This window comes from Moschus berezovskii, chromosome X (genome assembly GCF_049115385.1).
Source record: "Moschus berezovskii isolate FMDL1 chromosome X, NW_MosBer_1.0, whole genome shotgun sequence".
NCBI lineage: Eukaryota > Metazoa > Chordata > Mammalia > Artiodactyla > Moschidae > Moschus > Moschus berezovskii.
This window is the reverse complement of record NC_142488.1, coordinates 10,238,515-10,266,270: the sequence shown is the minus strand read 5'-3', so window position 1 is coordinate 10,266,270 and position 27,756 is coordinate 10,238,515. Positions and strand designations below refer to the sequence as shown.

General features: G+C 41.5%; 1 protein-coding gene across 5 annotated transcripts in view; it reads left to right on the top strand.

The window, feature by feature from the left end:
• Window positions 1-27,756, top strand: part of ARHGAP6 (Rho GTPase activating protein 6) — a 563,891-nt gene that overhangs the window by 431,118 nt on the left and 105,017 nt on the right. Inside the window, exon 2 of one of the 5 annotated variants that reach the window (XM_088834028.1) lies at window positions 16,616-16,691. The exons of the other annotated variants lie outside the window; for them this stretch is intronic. The gene's annotated coding sequence lies outside the window, so the exon portion shown is untranslated. The remainder of the gene's footprint in view (window positions 1-16,615; window positions 16,692-27,756) is intronic. 5 annotated transcript variants of the gene reach the window in all.

Genomic DNA, 27,756 nt, shown 5'->3' with positions numbered 1-27,756 from the left:
TTGAACTGTGGTGCTGGACAAGACTCTTGAGAGTCCCTTGGACTGCAAGGAGATCCAACCAGTCCATTCTAGAGGAGATCAGTCCTGGGTGTTCATTGGAAGGACTTATGCTAAAGCTGAAACTCCAATACTTTGGCCACCTCATGGGACAAGTTGACTCACTGGAAAAGAGTCTGATGCTAGGAAGGATTGGGGGTGGGAGGAGACGGGGACGACAGAGAATGAGATGGCTGGATGGCATCACCGACTCGATGGACATGAGTTTGGGTGAACTCCGGGAGTTGGTGATGGATAGGGAGGCCTGGCGTGCTGTGATTCTTGGGGTCACAAAGAGTCGGACACGACTGAGCGACTGAACTGAACTGAACTGATATACCAGCATTCAACATATAGAATTTAAACTTATACCATAATACCATCTATATTGGCACCCCCCAAAATGAAGAACTTAGGTATAAATGTAACCAAATTTGTACACCATCTATATGAGGAAAACCACACAATTTCAATGAATAAAAACAAGGAAGAATTAAATAAATGGAGATATTCTGCACGTTTATGGATAAGAAGAGTCAGCGGTGTCAAGATGTCAGTTCTTCTCAACTTGATCTGCACATTGAAGGGAATCCAGTCAAAATCCCAGCAAGTAATTTTTGTGGATACTGGCAAACTGATTCTAACATTTATATGTGGAGACAAGAGACCCAGAACAGCCAACACAATTGAAGGGGAACAAAGTTGGAGGAATGACACTATCTGACTTCAAGACTTAGTATAAAATAACAGTCATCAAGACAGTGTGGTATTGGCACAAGAATAGACAAATAGATCAATAGAACAGAATAAAAAGCCCAGAAGTAGACCCACATAAATACAGTCAATTGATCTCTCTCACAAGAGCAAAGGCCAGACAATGGAGCAAAGTCAGTCTCTTCAACAAATTGTGCTGGAACAATCGGACATCCACAAACAAAACAATGACTCTAGACACAGACCTTACACTGTTCACAAAAATTAGCTCAAGGTGGACCACAGATCTCAATGTAAAATGCAAAACTATAAAACCCCTAGTAGGTAACACAGGAGAAAACCCACATGACCTTGGGTATGGTGATATAACAACAGAGGCATGACTTCATTAAAATTAGAAAATCTTTGCTCAGTGAAAGACAATGTCAAGAGAATGAGAAAATAAGTCACAGGCTGGGAGAAAATATTTGCAAAAGACACATCTGATGAAAGGTTGATGTCTAAAATATACAAAGATCTCTTGAGACTCAGCAATAAGAAAACAAACAACCTTGTTAAAAAGCAGCCAAAGACCATAACAGACACTCCACCAAAACAGATCTACACACATAATAAGATCTACACACATGAAAAGATGCTCCACATAATGTGTGATCAGGGATATGGAAATTAAAACAGCAATGAGATACTACTGTACACTTACTCTAATGGTCCAAATCCACAACAGTAACAGCACCAGGTGCTGGTGAGCGACAAGAACTCTCATGCATTGCTGGTGAGAACACAAAACAGTACAGCAACTTTGAAAGGTACTTTGACAGTTTCTACCAAACTAAATATACTCTTACCATATGATTCAGTTAACCTTTTAAAGGTGCTGAAACTTATAGACACGTGAAAATCTGCACATGGATGTTCATTCATAATCACCAAACCTTGGAAGCAATCAAAGTGTCCTTCAGGCGGTGAATGGATAAATAAACTCTGGGACATCCAGACAATAGACTATTAGAGCCAAAAAGAAATGATCTGTCAAGCCGTGAAAAGACATGAAGAAACTTAAATGCACAGTAGAAAAAGCCAATCAGAAATGACTATGTACTGCATGATTCCAACTAGATGACATTCTGGAAAAGGCAAAACCATGGAAACAATGAGAAAATCGGTGATTGCCAGAGGTAGGGGAAGAGAGAGATGGATAGGTAGAGTACTGAGGATTTTTAGGGCAATGAAACAACTGAAGATGATACTATAATTGTGAATACATGTCATTACACATCTGTCCAGACCAGTAGACCATACAACATCACACATGAACCCTAATGTAAACTATGGACTTAGCCTGATGGTGACATGTCAATGTAGGTTTGTCAGTTCTAACAAATGTGCCCCTCTGGTGGGGATGTTAGGAATGGGGGAGGCTGTGCTTGAGTAGGGGCACGAATTGTATGGGAGTCTCTGAATCTTCTACTCAGGTTTGCTAGGAAACTGAAACTGCTCTAAGAAATAAAGTCTATTAAAAATGCATCCATTTGTTTTACCTCTCCAAGCCCCAGTAACATTTTACTATAATTTCGTTTTAAACTTCAGTTTCTATACATTTCATTGCTCAAAGGAAGCATTTGTTCCTTATGTCAGTTCAGTTCAGTTCGGTCGCTCAGTCGTGTCCGACTCTTTGCGACCCCATGAACCACAGCACGCCAGGCCTCCCTGTCCATCACCAACTCCCGGAGTTCACTCAAACTCATGTCCATCGAGTCGGTGATGCCATCCAGCCATCTCATTCTCTGCCGTCCCCGTCTCCTCCTACCCCCAATCCCTCCTAGCATCAGACTCTTTTCCAGTGAGTCAACTTGTCCCATGAGGTGGCCAAAGTATTGGAGTTTCAGCTTTAGCATCAGTCCTTCCAATGAACACCCAGGATTGATCTCTTTTAGAATGGACTGGTTGGATTTCCTTGCAGTCCAAGGGACTCTCAAGAGTCTTGTCCAGCACCACAGTTCAAAAGCATCCATTCTTCGGCGATCAGCTTTCTTCACAGTCCAACTCTCACATCCATACATGACCACGGGAAAAACCATAGCCTTGACTAGACGGACCTTTGTTGGCAAAGTAATGTCTCTGCTTTTTAATATGCTATCTAGGCTGGTCATAACTTTCCTTCCAAGGAGTAAGTGTCTTTTAATTTCATGGCTGCAGTCAGCATCCGAAGTGATTTTGGAGCCCAAAAAAATGAAGTCTGACACTGTTTCCACTGTTTCCCCATCTACTTCCCAATGAAGTGATGGGACCAGATGCCATAATCTTCGTTTTCTGAATGTTGAGCTTCAAGCCAATCTTTTCACTCTCCTCTTTCACTGTCATCGAGAGGCCTTTGAGTTCCTCTTCACTTTCTGCCATAAGGGTGGTGTCATCTGCATATCTGAGGTTATTGATATTTCTCCCGGCAATCTTGATTCCAGCTTGTGCTTCTTCCAGCCCAGCGTTCCTCATGATGTACTCTGCATATAAGTTAAATAAGCAGGGTGACAATATACAACCTTGACGTACTCCTTTTCCTATTTGGAACCAGTCTGTTGTTCCATGTACAGTTCTAACTGTTGCTTCCTGACCTGCATACAGGTTTCTCAAGAGGCAGGTCAGGTGGTCTGGGATTCCCATCTCTTTCAGAATGTTCCACAGTTTATTGTGATCCACACAGTCAAAGGCTTTGGCATAGTCAATGAAGCAGAAATAGATGTTTTTCTGGAACGCTCTTGCTTTCTCCATGATCCAGCGGATGTTGGCAATTTGATCTCTGGTGCCTCTGCCTTTTCTGAAACCTGCTTGAACATCTGGAAGTTCATGACTCACATATTGCTGAAGCCTGGCTTGGAGAATTTTGAGCATGACTTTATTAGCGTGTGAGATGAGTGCAATTGTTCGGTAGTTTGAGCATTGTTTGGCATTCCCTTTCTTTGGGACTGGAATGAAGACTGACCTTTTCCAGTCCTGTGGCCATTGCTGAGTTTTCCAAATTTGCTGGCATGTTGAGTGCAGCACTTTCACAGCATCATCTTTCAGGATTTGAAATAGCTCAATTGGAATTCCATCACCTCCACTAGCTTTGTTCGTAGTGATACTTTCTGAGGCCCACTTGACTTCACATTCCAAGATGTCTGGTTCCATGTGAGTGATCACGCCATCGTGGTTATCTTCGTCGTGAAGATCTTTTTTGTACAGTTCTTCTGTGTATTCTTGCCACCTCTTCTTAATATCTTCTGCTTCTGTTAGGTCCATACCATTTCTGTCCTTTATCGAGCCCATCTTTGCATGAAATGTTCCCTTGATATCTTTAATTTTCTTGAAAAGATCTCTTGTTTTTCCTATTCTGTTGTTTTCCTCTATTTCTTTGCATTGATCGCTGAGGAAGGCTTTCTTATCTCTCCTTGCTATTCTTTGGAACTCTGCATTCAGATGCTTATATCTTTCCTTTTCTCCTTTACTTTTCACTTCTCTTCTTTTCACAGCTATTTGTAAGGCCTCCTCAGACAGCCATTTCGCTTTTTTGCATTTCTTTTCCATGGGGGTGGTCTTGGTCCCTGTCTCTTGTACAATGTCACGAACCTCCGTCCAGAGTTCATCAGGCACTCTATGTATCAGATCTAGTCCCTTAAATCTATTTCTCACTTCCACTGTATAATTATAAGGGATTTGATTTAGGTCATATCTGAATGGTCTAGTGGTTTTCCCTACTTTCTTCAATTTAAGTCTGAATTTGGCAATAAGGAGTTCATGATCTGAGCCACAGTCAGCTCCTGGTCTTGTTTTTGCTAACTGTATACAGCTTCTCCATCTTTGGCTGCAAAGAATATAATCAATCTGATTTCGGTGTTGACCATCTGGTGATGTCCATGTGTAGAGTCTTCTCTTGTGTTGTTGGAAGAGGGTGTTTGCTATGACCAGTGCGTTCTCTTGGCAAAACTCTATTAACCTTTTCCCTGCTTCATTCCGTGCTCCAAGGCCAAATTTGCCTGTTACTCCAGGTGTTTCTTGACTTCCTACTTTTGCATTCCAGTCCCCTATGATGAAAAGGACATCTTTTTGGGGTGTTAGTTCTAAAAGGTCTTGTAGGTATTCATAGAACTGTTCAACTTCAGCTTCTTCAGCATTACTGGTTGGGGCATAGACTTGGATTACTGTAATATTGAATGGTTTGCCTTGGAAACGAGCAGAGATCATTCTGTCGTTCTTAAGATTGCATCCAAATACTGCATTTCGGACTCTTGTTGACCATGATGGCTACTCCATTTCTTCTAAAGGATTCCTGCCCACAGTAGTAGATATAATGGTCATCTGAGTTAAATTCACCCATTCCAGTCCATTTTAATTCACTGATTCCTAGAATGTCTACGTTCACTCTTGCCAGCTCCTGTTTGACCACTTCCAATTTGCCTTGATTCATGGACCCAACATTCCAGGTTCCTATGCAATATTGCTCTTTACAGCATCGGACCTTGCTTCTATCACCAGTCACATCCACAACTCGGTATTTGTTTCGCTTTGGCTCCATCTCTTCATTCTTTCTGGAGTTAATTCTCCAGTAGCATACTGGGCAACTACCGACCTAGGGAATTCCTCATTCAGTATCCTATCATTTTGCCTTTTGATACTTTTCATGGGGTTCTCGAGGCAAGTATACTGAAGTGGTTTGCCATTCCCTTCTCCAGGAAAAGAATGCTCCTTATGTCAAAGCAGAAGTATTTAGACAGGTCTGTGAAACACTTTTTATCATTTTAAACATAGTATATTGAAGAGAAACCATTTCTGGAAGAAAAAAAAAGCCTGAAACATGACAACTAAAAAGTCAGCTCTGTGCCAGTAAGTGCAGATGGCTTGTTTTCATGTCATACCTGGCATTTTGTGTTGTTCTGCAAATTAAGTTGCCCCTTTTACATGTTTTGACACTTAATAGTAAAAGCCAGAAAGTAAGATTATTTTCATTTTTATTGGAAGTGAGTTTAGCTACTTTAGAACAAGTGTCCTAAATATAAGTATTGCCTGCCAGTCTTGTTGTTTCCTTGCTAATGGACACAAATGGTTTTCAGTTTAGACTCAGAAGTGTACTTTCCCTAAAGCTTCAATCAATAAATATCCAATAGCATAAAATGTAAGTGCTATTTTGTCGAAATGCCATGTCTATGTGCAATCTAGGCAGAGTGAAAAGGCCCAAATATAAAGAGTCAAATAGATTTCCGATGTTTAAATGTCAAGAAATTAGCTTGAATGTGATGGGTGGAGTGGTGAGTTTGATAGTTGCAGAGGAGGGAGGCAGCCTATGAAGTTAGAGTTTTCTGGGAAAATATCTGACATTTAGACATTCCCCATCCTCTCTTCCCTCCCTCCACAGTGAGACATCACAAGTTATTCCCTAAGTAGCTCCAGGGTCTAGGTCGTTTGGGGCCTCAAAAGAGACATAAAGGAAAACTACACTATTAAGCAACCTATAGGTTCATCTGCTCATACATACATACATGTTGCAATGGGAGTTGTAAAAAGATGTGATTCCTTTGCAACTCTGTCATTTCCTGTGCTGCATGTCTGGTGATTTCTTTTCAGTGGGTCCAGAACAGGATCAACTTTTTCTGTGAAGTTGTAAAGATTTGTCATTGGAAGTCATACATCTCTAGTGCAACCACTCAACTCTGCCATTCTATCAGTCATGGCCCTAGACAAGGTGGAAATGAGTGGACCTTGATTGGGCTCTAGTTTACAAAAGCCAGCAGGGGCTGGATGTATACCAGGGCTGTAGTCCACCCGCCTGTCCTCTAGATTGACAGTTGCCACCTCAAGGTCAAGTCATGCCTGAATTGATGCTGCTGCTGCTGCTAAGTCGCTTCAGTCGTGTCCAACTCTGTGCGACCCCATAGACGGCAGCCCACCAGGCTCTGCCGTCCCTGGGATTCTCCAGGCAAGAGCACTGGAGTGGGTTGCTAGGAGTAATTTATTCTTGATATCGGATCATTTAGAAACTTCAGAATTTTATTTTGTAAGAAAAAATAAATTAGAGAGGATTTGAGATCAGCCTAGAGTGCCCTCACATAGTCATTCTGATGTACTTTTGGAGTCATACCGCCCATACTTTGAGAGAAAAGTTTGGTACTCACAGGGAGGTAGCATAGTGGGGTGGTTAAGACCCCAAACTCTGGGGTTAAGGCTCATGAACTTGAATCTCAGCTCAGTCACTTACAATCTATTTCCTGGGACAAGTTAATTGACTAGTGCTTGATTTCTTTATCTGTGAAATGAATCATATTAATATACCTTACCTCATAAAAGTGTTTAATGATTAAAACAAGGAATACATAATTAGGGCTAGGAATAATGATGGCTATAGGGGGCATTAGTGGTAAAGAACCCACCTGCCAATTCAGGAGACATAAGAGATGTGGATTTGCTCCCTGGGTCAGGAAGATCCCCTGGAGAAGGAAATGGCAGCCCACTCCAGTATTCTTGCCCAGAGAATCCCATGGGCAGTGGTACCTGGTGGGGCTACAGTCCACAGGGTTACAAAGAATCAGACACAACTGAAGCGACTTAGCACGCACACACATACTTACATCCACAAGAAATGTTAGCTATTCCTCACCTATCTAAATCCCCTGGGGATGGTGCATAGCTCCCTGCTTATCTTATCTGTGCTGTGAGTCACTGACAAGCAATCCTTACTACTGATAGTTGTGTTGACTACAGACTCTGATGATGCCAACGGATTGTACTTTTAGGTTTTCTTACATTAAATTTTTTTTCTACCCGTAGACAGATATTTAACAAGGAAGAAGGCAGGAAAACTCAGTGTAGAAAATCAATCAATAGTGTTTGTAATTGAAAATAATATTGGAACATGTTGTTAGACTACATTGAGAAAGCTCAACAAAGGGATAATGTGCCTGGAGATTGTATAGTATGCTTCTGATGTTGATATCACTGAACCCTGGAATTCTGAGTCTTACAATTTTTATGAAAAAATTGTTTATGTTTATTAGCACATACTTCATTGTCCCATTAATATTAACTGGTGGTATGGAAATCAATCAAAGTGAAGACTCATTAGAATAAATAAGTTCAATATTTTTTGAAAATCACAGAACCATATTATTTTTCCTTGTAACCATTTTCCAAATTGTCTTCATATTGCCACATTAATTAATCACTGCTTGGAACATGCTTTTATGAATTCCATGACTTCCTCCCAAAAGTTTGTCCTGTTATTTGCTTTACTCACCACAAAATGGCAGGGCAGGTTGTCAAAATGTGGGGGTAAGAGAGTGTGTGTAGCACATGTCTCATTCATCATGCATATTACACGCATTGCTCAATCCTCCCCACAGGACTATTTTTTTAATTAAAGTATAGTGGGCTTCCCTGGTGGCTCAGATGGTAAAGAATCCGCCTGCAATACGGGAGATCCAGGTTAGATCCCTGGGTTGGGAAGATCCTCTGCAGGAGAGCACAGCAACTCACTCCAGTATTCTTGCCTAGAGAATCCCATGGACAGAGGAGCCTGGTGGGCTACTCTTGGGTCGCAAAGAGTCGGACACAACTGAGCAACTAACACTTTCACTTTCACATAGTTGCTGTACAATATTTCCTTCTCCAGGGGATCTTCCCGACCCAGGGATCGAACCCGGGTCTCCCGCATTACAGGCAGATGCTTTACCGTCTGAGCCACCAAGGAAGCCCATATAAGTTGCAGGTGTACAATAGAGGTTCACAATTTTAAAGGTTATAGTCCATTTATAGTTATTACCAAAAAAATGGCTATATTCCTCTTGTTGTATAAAATATCCTTGCAGCTTATGTTGTATCTAATAGTTTGTTTACCTACCTCTGTCTGGCTCCTTCCCCATCCCCTCTCCCCACTGGTAACCACTAGTTTGTTCATTAGGTCTCCCACAGGACTCTGTAACTGAGGCTTAGAGTGGTTAGATACAGACATTGGCTAGCTGTGGGCTGAGCTGGGATTCAAAGGGACCACAGAACCTGCCCTGCAACCACTGTGCTGTCATCCACATCCCATTCGAAGGAAACAGTGACAAATGAGCAGATGAGACCTGTTTATCACACCTCAAAGACTGTGGCCGCTTCACTGCGCTACCGTTAAAAATATTCCTCATTATGTCCATGGCAGTAATCACAGAAAGTGGCATCTGGATCAAGCCTGTGCAAGGGAAAAACAATTTTAAATTATGGGTGTAGAAATGTGGGGACTGAATTCTTCCTCGGTAGCATTATTAGGTTTTATTTCTGCCGCCCCTGAGAGAGAAGGAGAGAGGATCAGAATCTACCCTTGGTATCAGGGAACTCTGGCAGGGTCAGTAAATAAAGGACTAGACAGCGTACGTTTCACATGGCAGTGTGGCAGGATGCGAGAAGGGAGGAGTGGGGACAGCAGGAAGAGAGGCAACGGCGCATGGCACACCCTTAGTGGAATTTGGAGAAAAGTAATGCCTTATAGAAACAGTGCAAGGAATTTGCCACCACTGATGAGTTCCTTAATTGCAGACCTTTGCAATGATTCTCATCCTGGACCACACGTTGGAATCCCCTGAAGAATTTTGTAAGCCTGCCAGTACCTATACCCCAACCCTACAGAGTCTCACTGATTTGACCTCTTCCTTCACTGTCCAATATGATAGCCACTCACCACAGTGGCTACTTACATTTATATCAATGAAGATGAAAGAAAATTAAAAGTTCAGTGACTGTCTGCTTAGTCACATCTCAAGAGCTCATTAGCATTGGTGGCCAGCATATCAGACAGTAGAAAAATTTCCATAATCACAGAAAAGTCTATTGGACATCTCTGGTCTGGAGGGGGTTGAGGTCATGAGTATTTTTGAAAACTGCACCAAGTAATTGAGGTATATGCCAAGTAATTCTAACGTGTGCCAGGTTAGAGAACGGCTGGTCCTTGTAGTGAAAGTCACTCAGTCCTGTCCGACTCTCTGCGACCCCATGGACTATTACAGTTCATGGAATTCTCCAGGCCAGAATACTGGAGTGGATAGCTGTTTCCTTTTCCGGGGATCTTCCCAACCCAGGGATAGAACCCAGGTCTCCTGCATTGCAGGTGGTCCTTGTAGAGTTTGTTCTAAAATTTGTCCCCACCTAAATCTGAACTGATTTTGCTTTTGTAGCAAATATTCCAAGAATATTATTAAAACTAGGCTTTTTTTCTGCAGTCTAGTAACAGAGGCATATACTTGAAAATGAGATGCGAACATCTCACTATGCCCCTGAAGGTGTTTCTCCCAGTATAATATTGGATCCGACTCTCTGGGGAAACCACATTTATTGGACAAACTAAAGGACTGTCATAAAGAAAGCATCTCTAAGCACTGCTTGCTTTATTGCTCCTGTGGGAAATAAAGCCCACGGGCCCAAACCCAAAGAATGGACTTGGAGACACGAAGTGCAGTGGAAAACGAGGCTTTGATGATGGTCTTGCAAGATCTGGCGGCTGGTGGGCAGGCACACCCAGACTGGTTGCAATGGGTTTCCCTCAGGCACCCTAGCCCCTGCCCCAGTTCCTCACTGGCCGAGTGCTATGGGGCTACCAATCTTCCCGATGCCACCTGGATTTATTATCCTCCTCGCACTCTTCTTCCCATTCTTATGTTTTGAATTCACCAATAGAATGAGCCTGAGTGAAAATCCTAGGCATTCCACTCTCCCTTTGTCTGGATTTTCCCGCACGAGGATCCTAATGGCTGTTACATCAACAGGCAGTCACTCTAGGTTAGCAGTCCTTGAAAGTGGCCCACGTTAAGTGTTTATTTCTTATACTGCCCAAAGTCCCTTTCTGCCCGTTGATGCCACGCGCAGAGCCTCCCTTTGCCACTCACACTGTCGACCTCAGTGTTGACTTCCTCTTGCTCTCCCTTCCTGTCTGTTGTGCAGCAGTTTGCATCATTCATCTTTCCTCAAACACCCCTTTCACTGTGTCACACCTCTACCCCAAAACTTGGCCTGTGTCTTCCGAGTTGTAAAGGATATGACCCGGGAGGCTTTCTCAAATGCCTGTTTCTCCTTCTTTCAGACACCAGTCCCCCACTCTTGCTCCCAGAGGTAATCTCCACCTCAAGCTTTCTGTTTGTTTCCTCCAGCTGCCCTGCCTCTGTGTGTGCACATTTCTGTCCCTCTGTTTCATAAAGGCTTTGGGAACTCGGCTGCCCTCCATGCATTTACCAGATTTCTCCCAGTTACAGAGGGGCCATCCAGTCCTTGGCGGGTGCTTTGTGCCGTACTCACGTCGCTCACATGTCTTCCAAGAGACTCACTGAAGAAAATGTCCCTGGCATGCAGTGATATAGCCTAAGGGTTAAACCCATTGCATTTGGAAACAGGCTGCCTGGGTGTGAATTCAAGCAAGTTACTTGTCTGCAAAAGGAGAACAATCGTGGTACCTGCCTCCTGCTGCTGCTGCTGCTTAGTCGCTTCAGTCGTGTCCGACTCTGTGCGACCCCATAGATGGCAGCCCACCAGGCTCCCCTGTCCCTGGGATTCTCCAGGCAAGAACACTGGAGTGGGTCGCCATTTCCTTCTCCAATGCAGGAAAGTGAAAAAGGAAAGTGAAATCGCTCAGTCGTGTCTGACTCTTCACGACCCCATGGACTGAAGCCTACCAGGCTCCTCCGTCCGTGGGATTTTCCAGGCAAGAGTACTGGAGTGGGGTGCCATTGCCTTCTCCGACCTGCCTCCTAGAGTATAGCAAATATTCTGTAAGCCCTAAGTATTGGGCTTCCCTTGTAGCTCAGTTGGTAAAGAATCTGCCTGCAATGCAGGAGACCTGGGTTCATTTCCTGGGTCACGAAGATCCCCTGGAGAAGGAAGTGGCAACCCACTCCAGTGTTCTTGCCTGGAGAATCCCGTGGACAGAGGAACCTGACAGGCTACAGTCCATGGGGTTGGAAGAGTTGAACACGACTTAGCTATTAAACTACCACCACCACCAGGTGTTACAGATTCTTTGTTGTGGTTTTGATTGTTTCAGGTTTGTGGCCTTTAGTAACTTTCCAGATATCTAATACTTGGTTTTGATGGTAGATACTTAGATCCCAAGGATCTGAAAGTTAGTCTGTCTGCAAGTGGGTGACAGTAGGAGCAAGAGGATACTAGAAATTAGACAAAGGTCAAGTGCTGGGAGTGAAGAGGACAGATATATATTGTTAGGGAAGCAAATGATAGCCACGAGATAATGCAGAATCGTCCCTCTGTGTTTTTACTTGTTGTTGTTGTTTAGTCGCTCAGTCGTATCCCACTCGTTCGCTACCCCATGGACTGCAGCCCACCAGGCTCCTCTGTCCATGGCATTTTCCAGGCAAGAATATTGGAGTGGGTTGCCATTTCCTCCTCCAGGGGACCTTCCTGGCCCCAGGATAAAACCTGTGCATTGCAGGCAGATTCTTTACCGCTGAGCCACCAGGGAAGCCAAATATAAAGGTAGAGTCTGATAATGCAACTAAAAGATACCACATCTTCACTGTACTCTGTACAGTATCAGAAGAATTGAAATGTCCTTAACAATTTTTCACATTTTTTATGTACCATCACAAAAAATATTAAGACCTCAAGTACTAGTTCTGTTACTGGTCAAAAGAGGGTAAAAGTTTTATCAATAATAAATATGATCTAGATGAAATTTCAGTATGCTGTTTCATCATATCAAGTCATAATTCTAAAAGAAGCATCACCTATTTCTAAATATTTGCTATATATTATTTAAAACCTGGAGGATGTCATTAAACATATATTTATCCTCTTGTTCATAAAAGACTTTCTACATGTTCTGCAAAATGACTTATAAAGAATAGTTTTTATTTTATCATCCAGTTGATCAGCTACTCTCTTTCCCTGTGAAAATGTAGAAGCTGAAGGAATGACCTGACATGTGGATCAGCGGGGGGAAGTACATGAGAAGTTCCAGGGATAGGACTCCAGATTCAAACTGTTTAGAACTGTGATCTGTGTGTACAAAACAAGTTTAAAAAGGTGAGGTTGATTGCCATATCACAAACGTTCCCAAATCTCACCATAAAGTTTGTTACTCACTTATATTGTTGGGCTTTCCTGGTGGCTCAGCTGGTAAAGAATCTGTCCGCAATTCAGGAGACCTGGGTTCGACCCCTGGGTTGGGAAGAGCCCCTGGAGAAGGAAAAGGCTACCCTCTCCAGTATTCTTGCCTGGAGAACAGTCCGTGGGGTCACAAAGAGTCGGACACGACTGAGTGCCTTTCACTTTCACTTTCATATTGTCATAGTCTCTATGATTGGTAGGATGGCTGAGTTCCAAACAAGGATTCAAGGACCCAAGCTGTTTTTTCCTGTTGCTCCACTATCTTCAATATAAGAAGACACTGATTTGGTTATTCACTGCCTCAAAACAACCCCCGCCCTCCCTGCCCCCCAGCTTCGGTGGCCTAAAACAACCACCGCTTTATTCGCTGATGGTCCTGCAATCTGATCTGGGCCTTGACACTTCTGCTGGCCTTGACAGAGGTCGCTCATAAGACTTGACTCAACTGGGAGGTTGTCTGGAAACTGGATTGAGCTGAGACATTGGGACAGCTAAGCTCTTCTCACGTTTAATGTGGCCTCTCCAGGTGGTCTCTCCAGTAGACTAGCCACAGTTAGGACATGGTGGTTCAAGGGTCCCAAGAATGCAAAAGTGGAAATTGCCAGGACTTCTTAAGTCTTAGGTCCAGAATTATCTCACTGATAGTTCTGCCACGTTTGATTGGTTAAGGCAGATCACAGAGGTGGTCAGAACTGAAGAGCAGGGAACACTCAGGCATGGATATTGAGAAGTGTGGTCCATGCAAGGGATGACCTCATGTAGCTTTGAGAGATGTTGTCTCCAGGTTTTTATGGGCCAAGGCTAGAAATGAAGCCTATCACTTCCTCTTGTGCAAAGGAGACTGGGATGGGTCATCTAGCTTAGAGCCCATGAAGAAGTCTTTGTGTAGCCTGCGAGTCTTTTCCTCTGTTTCTTTATCTCCATGACCGCACCCGTAAAATGCAATTGTGGGAGTGAATGCATACCACATGTGTAGTGCATATCACCTAATACATGCTCAGTATTTTCAATTATTATTATTTCCTGTTTTGCAATGAATATTTGATTTTATTCTGTTTAAATCAGCACACATGACAATGGATGCCATGCTGAGAAATCTGAACTTTATCCATGAGCTAAAGAGGAGACATTAAAGGGTTTTAAGCAAAACAGTGGTATCATCAGAAATGTGTTCATTCCAAAAATTTGAGAGTGGTTCTATAATATTTTTGCCCTGAAAGTGCAAAATGTCCCCAGTGATATAAACAGTAATAATCCAGAATAAGAGTCAGGAGTAAATGCTTAATGGCTTAGATTTTGAGGCTGTAAATTGTTGCTTGGCATCCTTGGCTAATCAAGAGTTGAATGGGTAAAAGATCACCGTGTTCCTGGCATTTTTTTCTGGGTGGCAAAACTCTTCCACAGATTGGACCTTATGATTGCTTCCTGATACTTATTTCAAAGGCTGTTTGGGTGACTTTTTTGGCCTCTTCTTGGTTCTTCAGTTCAGTTCAGTCGCTCAGTCGTGTCCGACTCTTTGCGACCCCATGAATCACAGCACGCCAGGCCTCCCTGTCCATCACCAACTCCCGGAGCTCACTCAAACTCCTGTCCATCGAGTCGGTGATGCCATCCAGCCATCTCATTCTCAGTCGTCCCCGTCTCCTCCCTTAAGGAGTATTTGAATCTTAAAGAAGATTCCTTATGTCACCCTTTGTTTTTCTGGCTTGAATGCATTTTTCCAAAGAATGCCAGAGATACACAACTTCTCCATTATTTCTGTATATCCTCTCAAGGCTTGACTTGGTTCCACTTTTAAAACAAACTAGGAATTTCACAAGACATTGTCTCTTGAGATTATTTGAGATTAGCTACTTGAAGAAGTGCTCACTTTCACATGAAACATTCATGGACCTGACAGTGTATGTCTCCATCAAATGAACAGGCCACTCCAGGCTTAGGTAATTGTACTCATTAAATCCCTGTGTTTATTTCTTACTGAACACCATGACGTGGCTCCGACTACGGCTGCTTGTGAACTATGGCTTTGTCTTCCAGCCAATTTCATAGAAAAACCTTAATATAGTTGGGATCACAGCTGCATTACTTATGAGCTGTGAATTTGGGAGTAAGTTACTTAACCTCTTGAGCTTCTGTTTTTCATATGGGGATAAGAATGTAAACTACTTTTTATAATTCTTTCATCAGTTAAACGAGTCAATGGCCATAAAATGTTTAGAACAATATCTGACACTTAATAAGGACTAACTGAGGACTACAGGCTGCTTCCATCTATTCATAAACTGAAAGATCACTTGCCCAACAATGACAAATGAATCGCATACTTATCATTTCCATGCAAAGTATTATATTAAATAACTTTGAGTGGTGGGTCTAAATTCCATAAATGAGAATTCAGATTACATGAACTTTATTCACTATCTGCTGAAATGATGACTTTTCAATATCTGAGTTTTGAGGGTAGTGGAGGTGAGGGTATATGCTACAACAGGCAAATTTTTATTCTGAATTTCTCTTTAAGTGTAATTGTTCTAGTAAAGAAAAACATCTGATGTACTTTATTGTTTTTAAATTCTTTCCTCTCACTAAATAAATATCAGGAGCAACAGAAGCTGTGTGTGGCTTATATCAAGTGATGATTAACCTCACAGAATCCTAGTAAAAAATGTACCGAGTCCCTAAATTTTGAGTCAGTAAGCTCTTCCATGAAATCATTTCTCAGTTTGTCAGTTATAATCACCGTGATTCTTTTGTTGGAACTCACTTGCGACCACAGGAGAACTATAACTTCATATTGACTGGAAAACAAAGATCTTTTTGAGTTATTTTTGGTTCAGTGCCATGTGGAATACATGGAGATCAAGGTAATTAGTGATCACGATATGTTTTTAATCTTTCCTTTTCTCTCTGTTCTTCAAGGCTGTCTCCCCGCTGCCCCCACCCCCAACCTGCACCCTCTTAAACAGGGCCACAGTGGTTACACCCACTCTGACCTCCACACCCCCTGTTCAGGAAATGAACAACTTCTCAAGGACTATTGTTTTACAAAGAGCGTAAAATTCAGAGCATGTGTTGTGCTTCAGTATAAGGGAGAATGAAACCTTTTTTTTTTTTTTCACTAGTGTTAGAAAAATGAAGAAGTCAGTGTTTTTAAAATGTAATGTAAGAACTGAGACTTTATCCTAAACAAAGAAAGCACCCTATGTGCTTTATCACGCTCTCAGGGGTTTTACCCGAGGCTTCCGTCATTCTTTGGTTGATTCCTAATAAGGACAGTTTGCACAGTTACAATCCAATTACCATTTGTAGATCCCTGTGGAAAAGGGGATTTTTTTTTTAGAGGAATCCTTTTCTAACTCCAGAATATCTCTTCAAAATAGTCTTATTAAAATAAAAATCAGGAAATCCAGTTTCAATTTCTCTGCATTCTTTTTGTTCCTCCCCCTTAGCACTGCTTTCACACACACACACACACACACACTCAGTCACTCGCACACTCACTCACTCACTCACTCTCTCAGCGACACAGCCTGCCTCCATTCTGAAGGGACAGGAACTTCTCAATGGTCCGATGAAAAGATAGCATTTTTTTTTTTTTGGTCCCGAGACGTATGGTAGCGGAGGTCTCTGGCAACAAAAGGTATCGTGGGAGTCACAGCTATGCCAGCTGGGCCTTTTCTCAGACACTTGCTGCAATCTGCCATTTCAGGATGTATTTTTCATCAAAAAAATACTTTTTTTTAAACAGACTCAAGTTCCTACTCCAAGCTTAGCTCAGTGAAATTAGAGAGGACAGCAAAGACACAGCTGAATGTAATTCATGGGTAAGCAATATAAATATCTATACTTCCTCTTTTCCAGATTATTGTGATATAATGTTGTGATTCTTCCACATTTGTCTTGTGATTTGAGAAGAAAAGTGGATTGATCAGTGTCTGAGATGTGTGACAGCTAAGTCTGTCTGTGCCAATGGAGATTTATGGGAACATTATTTTTAGATTGATTGATGATATTGGAGCAGCTTGAAATGAGCAAATTGGACCAAAAAGGAGCGTGCCATGATGAAATGGATCTGGGCTGATTTCTATAAAGATTCAGCACAGGCTGTTTTCAGGTCTGAAAGGGTAAAGTAGCTTATGTCACCCTCTAGACTTCTTGAACTCAGGGCAAGATTTTAGTTGCCGTGGCTATGATAAATATGGGCTTTGCAGAACAGCTCAGACATTAGATAAGCCTAATCATAAATTGAATGTGCTCTGCTTTATAAAAGAGTAAAACCTTAAGCTTTTGGATTTTTACATAATCTCTGGTTTATACTATTATAAGGGTATGTCTCAGAATGAAAAGATTCGGTGGTGGAAAAGGTAGAATGTGACTTCTCTTACAATGCAGATCCCACTGCTACTGCAGGGGTCACCTAACTTCTTTGGATTTTTCTTTGCTCCTTTGTAAAGCAAAATCCCTTTGTAGGGATTGGATTGATTCATCAGGAGAAGTGGTGAAATACATATGGTTGTGAGTGTCTAGATTCTGGAATCTACATCCCGGGTTCAAATTCCAATTCTGCCATTTACTAGGTGCGTGATCTTTACACGTTAAGATAATCTCATCTGAAATATGGGGATAATACTGGTAACAAAGTTCTTAGAGTTGTTGTAAGAATTACATGAGTTAATATAAATAAAGGACTTAGAACAGTAGCTTGCAGAGAGTGGACAACGTTAGCCATATCTCCAAGGTCCAATCCATCTCTGGAGGTCTGTCATTCTAATTTCAGTGAACTAAATTTAATTATAGAAAGACAAGCAAAACCATCAGCTGCTGGAGCTGTCATTGAGAAGTTTCTAATTCCTGCAAGCGTTTCCATTTTTCCACACTCTTAGGATCTGTGCGGGCTCTTTTATCTCTTCCCCATCCAAGATTCAAGTGAAGCTTAAAACTCAGAATTAAATTGGTGGCTGGTAGACAAGTCCACAATTCAACTCAGGATACAAAGAGATGAAAATGGCCTTTTGTTCTGACGTTTTCGCCTTTGGGAACTTCGAATATGTGGTTGTGTCTCTTGCTTGCCAAAGGTTCTTTCCACTGGAAACAAGATGTACGTGATGAGTGACATTTGGGAGTTTTTTGTTTGTTTGTTTATTGTTTTTTGAGTGGTGGTAGCACAGCACTGGGTTTCACAGTGTTCATTTCAATTTTGGTTTATCAGTAATAGGCCATTTGCAGAGAACCACTTTTATTTCACTCTAGCTTTTACATACTTGACAATGTCCCCAAGTCTTACTGTGTCATGTGATATCTTTATAGGTCTTTTGGGATGTTGCCCAGAGAAACAAAATCTTAGGAGAGGAAAATGATGATCCCAAAGAGAAACTCTAATCATAGGTGTGCCTTTACTTTTAGTCTAGTCCAGGGGCCAGCAAACTTTATAAAGAGTCATATAGTAAATATTTCCACCTTTACAGGCCAGACAGTCTCTGTTAGAACCACTCAAGTCCACCATTGTAGTGTGAAAGCAGTTGTAGACATTCCGAAAGGAATGACTGTGGCTATGTGCCAATAAAACTTTATTTGCAAAAACAATCAGTAGATGGGATTTGATTCACAGGCAGTAATTTGCCAGGCCCTGGCTTGTCATCATCCCCATTTCATAGATTAGGAAAACAGAGCATGGGGAGAGAAAATAAGCTTGTGAAAAGCCACATGGCTGGAAAGTGGCAGAACTGGGACTCAAGCCCAGGCAGCCAAGTTTGCCAACCTTTGCTTTTAGCCACTTCCCCAAGCTGCCCCTGTGTCAACTCATCCTTGTCTGGGATGCTTATCTCCTGAAATCTGCCTGGCTCATTACCTCACCTCCATAAGAGTTAGTTCAAATATCACCTTCTCAGTAAGGTTGCCCTGGAAACCTTCCCAACACTCCTGATGCCCCTCACTTTCCTCTACCTTCTCTTTTTCTTTGGGGCTTATCACCTTATAACTTGCTATGTAATCGACTCATTGATTACGTTTATTTCTTATCAGTTTCCTCCACTGGCCTGGACACTGCATGACAGGAGAGCTCTTTGTTTTGTTCTCCAGTGAATCCAAGGTATCTAGAATGGTGCCTGGCTTATCAAAGGTGCTCGTTAATATTTGTTGAATGAGTGAAGTCCATTTTTCCATCATGTTACTCTAACATATTTTGGCACCTCTTGTACTAGCAATCAATAGCTAATATACTAAGGCAAAAAGTAAAAATGCACTGTTATACCAACCAAATGTTCAGAATTTTCTAAAGTTTCTGCTTTTGAAAATAAAGCAGAATAGATAAATAATACAAAAAATTAAGCGAGATATAGAATTATTAAATATTCCTAAAGATCTGTTGAGAAAGAGTGCTCGAAGAATCAAGAGAAGAAGAATTAGCAAGTTATTTTGTTGAGTTCATAAAGGAATAACCTCTTTGAAAAGTCCAAACAGGAGTGTGACAGCTATGCAAATACCCTCGACTTTGCCCGGAAACTCATGAGGAAGGGATTTCCTTGTCATTGGAGATGTGTTTATTTTGGAGTTATAAAGAACTAGGCAGCCCTTTTCAGAAATGTTGGTTGTGAGCCTGGTATTTAAACTTATGCCACACTTCAGCAAGTATTAATTATTAGTAAATGACTGGTGGCCACAGTAGAAAACAAAAGAAATTCAGCCCCTGGCATGGTTTATCTAAATGGCATGCCAGTTTTCCCACCCTTAACTTACTGATCTGGTCTTTCCTTCTGCTTCTCACCTATGTGGAATCACAATTCAGCTGTGCATGAGTGCATGCTAAGTCGCTTCAGTTGTGTCCGATTCTATGCAACACTATGGTCTATAGTTCACCAGGCTCCTCTGTCCATGGGATTCTTCAGGCAAGAATATGGAGTTGGTTGCCATGCCCTCCTCCACCTTACTCACAGTGAAACTATTTATGAATTCAATACACATTTCTTAAGAGTTTTTGGTATCACTAAAACTGCTAAGTTTTTGAAAGGGAGGCCAATTTAGAAGAATGATGGTTAAAATTAATTATAACTTTGTGTATGTGTAAACATGCTTAGTCACTCAGTCCAGTCTGACTCTTTGAGACCCCATTGACTGTACCCTTCAGGCTCCTCTGTCCATGGAATTCTTCAGGCAAGGATACTCAAGTGGGTTGCCATTCCCTTCTCCAGGGGATCTTCCTAACCCAGCAACCGAACTCCGGTTTCCTGCATGGCAGGCAGATTCTTTACCATCTGAGCCACCAGTGAAGTCCAATTATAACTTTAATTACCATGTATTCAGGGCTTGCCGGGAACTCAGACTCACTCAGCAAGCAATTCACTTGCATTGTCTCATACCATCACTACAAACTGGGAGTAAGTCTTATTCTTTTCTCCATCTTATTTATGAGAAAACTGAGGCTTAGAGATGTTTTGAATCATGCCAAAGAGCTCATACCCATATAAATCTAAGTCTTTACTGCCATCCCAGTGGGTCCCAATATTTATTGTGCAAAGATGAGAATCTCCTGAGGATTCTCGTTTATGGCAAAGGTACTTGGGCCCTGTTCCTTGTGACCCTAATTCCCTGAATCTGCCTTAGATCCCAAAACCTACATGTTGACAAGAATCATCTGCCCAGGTAATTCCACTGCCCCAGGTCTACAGGCCATATTTTGAGCAGCCTTGTATAACTTCTTGTTGGCTCACTGGGCTTTGGGGAGTTTACAGTTGGATGAGGTTAAAGAGATGCTGCAATTAGCGTCTAGTCTCAAGGACATAAAAAAACAATGTGGTGTAGACCAAAACCAAAATTATTTCAATCAATTTTATTTCATGGGAAAATCAAGTCTGTTTGTAAAGATGCGATTTAGCTCAAAAGAATGACCTTTCTGAATAAATCACAGATATTAGATGGTTGGTTTTTCAGTTTGCCTTTTGCTTCTTTTTTCTCAATATGGAGACATATACTTCTGGTGGGAAGGAAATCTCTTTAGTTAATGCTTTTGGTGATCTGTTCTCCAGTTAATGAACATTTGAGGCTTTTTTGTTTTTCTCTTTTAAATTGGCTTGTGGTATTTGTCCTTCTTAATGCTAATTCTAAATAACTTCTAGGATTCTGTTTATTTATTTATATAACATACAGAAAAATACATGTATAATATACATAATCATGGATAGCATGCATAAGGGTATATATAAGTGTGCATACCTTTGATGATAAACAAAGCTGATACATGAGTGTTAATATCTTCTGACACCATCATTTTAGGGAGATTGTGTGTGATTTGGGCCTAAGAGCAGACCTCACTTACGCTAGACCAGGCTTTCTCCATCTCTGATTCGTGGACATTTGAAGCCAGGTAGTTCTTCGTTGTGGCACAGTGGGCTGTCCTGTGTATGGCAGGATGTTGAGCCAATCCCTGATGTCTACTCACTAGTTGCCAGTAGGAAACCCCACCTAAGAGTCATGATAGCCAAAACCGTTTCCAGAAATTGCCAAATGTCCCCTGAGGGGGCAAAAGCACCCCCAAGAACCACTGTGCTATATCCTTTTGTTACCATTTATTAGTGCTGTCCCATGGAATCCCAGAATGAAAGGATAATTTTATAACATCAAGGTCTTTTGTCTATCCAGAAACATTGGGTCACTTTCAATCTCACATTTATGAAATGAAAGCAAATTAGAAATCATCCACTTTCAATCTAAAAAAAAAAAAATCCTGTGACAACCTCTCAAAAACTGGATCCAGAGAGCCTTAAAATGAGTCATCCACTTATGAGATAAACAGTCACCAAAGAAAAATGCTGGCCTGGAGTGTGTGTTTCAGAATTGAGGAACAGCCAGAAACATTCTAGGCTGCGCTGGTGGGCCTTGGCACGCTTCTGGGTACTTGTTTACTGCTTCGTGGCCCATGAAGCGAGTGTCACAGGGCAACACTAACCTTTGTGTCTTCCTGCTCATAAGAGTTCTGATGTGTGAGTGTGAGTGTCATAGTTTCATTATCCCTCAGGTCTGATATTCTTACACTTAGTTTCTGCCCTCATATACTGGCATTTGGGGGCTCGTCTACAGGCTTTGTTTCAAAAGACTGTTTCTTAGCAATTTATTCAAATCCAGAAGATATTCTCCCTCATAGACACAGTATTACATGAGTTGGTGAGTTTCCAATTTCCTATTGGGCTCATGATGTGCCTTATTCATGTAATTCTTAGACTGACAGATATTTATTATTTGTGAATTATTTCTTCTTCAGTGATAATTAATTGCCAGATACTATCTTGGGTACTGGGAACACCAAAATCAGTAAACCAGACAAGCTCTTGCTCTCATGAATCTAGCTGATATATATAGCTCATGATGCAGGGAGAAGGAAATGGCAACCCACTCCAGTGTTCTTGCCTGGAGAATCCCAGGGATGGGGGAGCCTGGTGGGCTGCCGTCTATGGGGTCACACAGAGTCGGATACGACTGAAGTGACTTAGCAGCAGCAGGGTGCTAGGGACTGGGTCTTGGCCACGTGAGAGTAGATGCCAAATAAATATGCATAGGGTCCTTAGTGACCCCAATCTCTTTATATCAGGGTTTGGCAAACCACAGTCAGTGGACCAAATTGTTTTTGTATGACCTCCATGCCTAGAATGGTTTTTACATTTTTAAATGGTTGAAAAAAGTCAGAAGAATAATATTTTGTGACTTGAAAATTATATTATATTAGAATTTTAGTGTCTATGACTAAAAGACACTTACTCCTTGGAAGGAAAGTTATGACCAACCTAGACAGCATATTAAAAAGCAGAGACATTACTTTGCCAACAAAGGTCTATCTAGTCAAGGCTATGGTTTTTCCAGTAGTCACGTATGGGTGTGAGAGTTGGACTGTAAAGAAAGCTGAGCACCAAAGAATTGATGCTTTTAAACTGTGGTGCTGGAGAATACTCTTGAGAGTCCCTTGGACTGCAAGGAGATCCAACCAGTCCATCCTAAAGAAGATCAGTCCTGGGTGTTCATTGGAAGGACTGATGTTGAAGCTGAAACTCAGCCACCTGATATTTGATGGCTCAACTTTGGCCACCTGATGCGAAGAACTGACTCATTTGAAAAGACCCTGATGCTGGGAGAGATTGAGGCCAGGAGGAGAAGGGGACGACAGAGGATGAGATGGTTGGATGGCATCACCAACTCAATGGACATGAGTTTGGGTAAAGTCCAGGAGTTGGTGATGGACAGGGATGCCTGGCGTGCTGCAGTCCATGGGGTCTCAAAGAGTCAGACAAGACTGAGCGACTGAACTGAACTGAACTGATGACTATAATTTTATTGGAACTTTTGTTTACATGTGGTTTATGGCCGCCTTTGTGCTGCGTTGGCAGATCTGAGTAGTTGTGACAAAGACTATATGAGCCACAAGCCTGAAATATTTACTATGTGTAACTTTCTAAAATTCTAGTTCGTGGGGAAAGTGCTTTCAGGATTCCAGTCTTGGAAACTTTCCAGCTTAAGTCATTGGCGGCATACCTGTAGTGTGAAGCAGCACTTTAGCACAAGGAGATTAAAATCTGACAGGTCGATCTACCTTCTACAGTGTTTGGGAGCTTATCATCATCTGAACTCAGTCCCCTTGACCTCATCAACATTCCTTTCTAATGCTCCCCCCATTCCTTCTCTGTTAGTTTCCTATTTATTGCTGATGTGACAAATTATCATAAATTGAAAGCATCAGAAATTTAATATTATACAGTTTTGGATGTCAGTCTCACTCCACTGAGATCAAAGGCTGCATTCCTTTTGGGGGTTCTGGGGGAGAATCTGTCCCTTGCCTTTTCCAGCTTTTAGTAGCTGCCTGCATTTCTTGGCTTATGGCTCTTTCCTCCATCTTTAAAGCTGTAGGCCTAGTATCTTCAAATCTCTCTCTCTCTCTCACACACACACACACACACACACACAGAGCCACCTCTGCCTCCCTCTGGTAAGGACTCTTTTGATGACGTTGCATTCGTCTGGATAATCCATAATAACCTCACTGTCTCAGGATCCTTTAACTTAATCACGTCTACACAGCCCCTTTTGCCAGGTAAGGTAACAAAGTCACAGGAATTAAGAGGTGGCCATCTTTGAGGGCAGGGGCTATTATTCTGGCTGCCACACCTCTGTCTAGTAACTCCGCACTATACTTCTCTCTGCCTCCGCAGAACTTGACTGCAGGCTAAAGAGCATCTCTCAAGCTTTGTATCCACCAGCCAAGACATTGTAGTGGCTAAGAGTATAGGCTTTCATCTCTGAGTGTCAGGTTCAAGTCATTTGTTGTTGTGGTTGTTGAATGAATGAGGAATGAATGAGGTTATGTATCACTGCATTTGTTCAATAAAAGAAAGCAGAACATGCTTACTGCTGGGCGCCTTAAAGCTCACATTGTGTTTTAGAAAATCACATCTTGTAAATTTGCATCTTTCTTTGGTGGTAGTGAATGTCTTGAATTTTCTAGGAAGATCAGACTTACAAGAACCCAACCCGAATCTGGTCAACATTTGAACACAGTGGTTCTCAATCCTGATTGTGTGGACCAATCAGAAAACCATATATATATATATATATATATATATATATGCTCAATATAGGTGCTCAACTGCAGAGCCGATACCTGCCCCAAAACTTCTGCGAGGTCATTAGTCTAGTCTCTGTCTTTGCTCATATTTGACAGTTTTCATAATATAAAGGCAAATATATTTTACAGACTGCCCCCCTGCCCCACACACACTGGTCTGCGTGGTTTCCATGGACACCACATCTGGGGACTCTGTCCTAAGCTGTAGCAACCTGAATGAAGAAGTGAGGAGGCAGGAAAAAAAAAAAGCTGATTTTAGACTTCAGGGTAAATGCTTCATTGAGAGTACTCTGATTTGGACTTTAGGATAACTTGCATAAACCTTGGATGAATGTTTTGAGAAAAAGCTCTTTAATTTTAAAAGATGATGTGGATTGAGACAAGGAAGGTGGATGCATTCGACCAAGTATCCTAAGTCCCCTACATATGAAAGAGCTCTGTTCCAAGATTGAGATCATAAGTCCAATTTATTCGTTACATCCAACAAAGTTAGCCTATGTGCCCAACTAACACAATCGGCTATATAGTACTGTACTGTAGTAAGTTTATAATACTTTTCACACAAATAACTCATAACAAACAAACAAACACAAAAAATAGCAAGCTTTGATGTTTGCCTCTGGACATCCTGGGCTTGAAATAAACATATTGTACTACTGGACTCTATACAGTTGTTGTTATTTAGTCACTCAGTCGAGTCTGACTCTGCGACGCCATGGACCATATCCCACCAGGCTCCTCTGTCCATGGGATTCTTCAGGCAAGAATATTGAAGTGGGTTGCTATTTCCTTCCCCAGGGGATCTTCCCAACCCCGGGATCACTAAATTATCACACCTTAAAAAGCAATCCAACTGTAATTCTAAGACATGTTTGCAGCTCTCCCAGCCATTGTGTTGTGACATTTCCTTGACTCTACGTGTGCTTGGCTCTGAAATTAGATGTCTTTTTTCCCACAATGTCTCTACTGCATTAAGGATAAAAATAAAAATGAAGAACACTGTTCTAGGTCATTTAGACCAGTCACGCACCTCCTGACTTTCTCCCAAGATACTACGAAAGAATATGGGTTTAGCCTGTGAGTTGTGTTCATTTTATAATTTCCCCAAAATGAACCTCGTGTCTCCAACTTAAAAAATAATGTTGAAATTACATGCACTTAATTTGAAACAAAGTCATTAAAAATTCACAATCGAGGAAATATAAACTAGGAACACTGAGAAAATTGGGACCTAGGGGAAGATGGAGATTATTTGATGTATTATGACTGCTGATTGGCAGGTAGTATCTAAAGCCAATGAGATGGTGGAGAGGATGAAGGGTGATGAACTGAAGTAGCCCATATACAGACTTTTCCAGGTCTGAATGAACTCTTTAGGCTTCAATTATTCAAGTTTCTGGTACATTATGTTTGTGACTATGAAACAACTTGGTCCATTACCCATAATCAAAAATGTAACTGAATGATATTTTTAAGATGCCACACATTTGATAATACACAGGTTTTGAGATGTCTTCGAAGCCAATCTTCATTTATTATTTGATAACTTTCTCTCCGAGGAACATTATTTTTTCAGCCATGTCCTAAGGATGGGGTTAAGAACCAATTGACTCTGGGGACAGTTTCGTCTCCTTTGAGAAATGACTTTTCTAAAGCCTGATCAATGCAGCTGCCGTGCTTTCAAGAAAGCGCCCCATTCTTTTCTCTTTCTGGGTTTGTCTGTAGCCTTCTCTGGAACCATCAGCTGCTTCAAGAACTAAAGTCGCAGGAGACAGCAACTCCATACATTCAAGTCTTTACAAATAGACCAAGCCTTTTCTCCATTTTGGCTAATAATTCCAAATTTTCCAAAGAAGTTCCAAATTCTACAAAGTTAAGAGTCATCGGCTATGATGTATAATGGACTCAGAGGAATTTAAAACACCACACTTCACTTTTTATTATGCTAAGTGTAGTCATTTGTAAACAGTTTCCAAAACTATGTATTACTTGATTGCGAAGGAACTATTATAATTGAGAGAAGAAGATGAAGGCTCAAGAAAGATGTAAACTGGCCAGATTCTATTTTGCCAGATTTGGGAATGTGTTTTATTTATTTTTAGAGATAAAATATCACTTTCAAAATTTGAACATCTTTCTTCTCCACTTGCCTCCCCCCCCAACACTCACACACACCAGACCTAATTCCCTTCTGCTTGTTCTCATCTTGGTGATTTAGTGTATTATCCTCCCAGTTGCTCAAACCAGAAGTGTTTAAGTCATCCTGGATTACCCCTTCTCAACCCCCCACTAGATACAGTTTGCCCCCAAGCATCTTTGTGGTTCTAAGTATTTCCCCATCTATTCCAATTTCAATCAGCATCCTACCTAGTCCAGTGTCTCTTCTGATCTCTGCATCTTTGGCTTGCTTTCTCCCTCAATTCCTTTACAACTGTGTTTCCAGTCATCTTTCCCTTCCTCTCTTAACCAAGGTTCCTTAATGACTAGCCATCACTGGCTGAGTAAAATCCTACAGAGATAGCACTCCAGGATCTGGCCCTGATTTCTATGAGGCTTTACCTCCTGCTGTTTCCTTCTAGCTTTGTAATTTCCCCCAAACAAGCCTGTTCTCTCAAATTCATTTGCCTTGGCACCCACTGATTTTTTTCCCAATGTTGCATTTTTATTGAACAAACCCTTACTCTTCTTATTCAACTTCAACTCTCCACTGAAACACTGCCTTCTTATAAAGCCTTCCTTCACCCCCAGATTGATATCAAAGCCTTTTATTCTAGGCATCCCATTGCATTTGGCTCTTACTTCTAATATCACAATCTCTGTATTTCATGGATTGTGTTCTTTGTACCAAAATTCAACTCCTTTAAGGACAAGGACTGTTGTCATTTTGATCATCTCAAGCCTAGTACTATTTTTAGCATGTAATAGGTGTTCATTACATTTTGTTCAAATTAATTATGCAGCAGGACATTTGTTGTTTTTTACTCTCTCAGTCGTGTCCGACTCTTTGCAAACCCATGAACCTCATGCTAGTTTCCTCTGTCCATGAAATTTTCCAATCAAGAATCCTAGAGTGGCTTGCCAGTTCCTTCCTCAGGAGATCTTCCCAACCCAGGGATTGAACCTATGTTTCCTGCTTTATACACAGATTCTTTACCACTGAGCCACCAGGGAAGCCCTGGAGGACATAGTAAATAAAAAAATAAAATGTATCTTGTAGGAATTGGTTTGTTTTACTTGAGCCATAAACTATTGTACATAAGTTGGCAAATTGTAGCCCACTGTCCAAA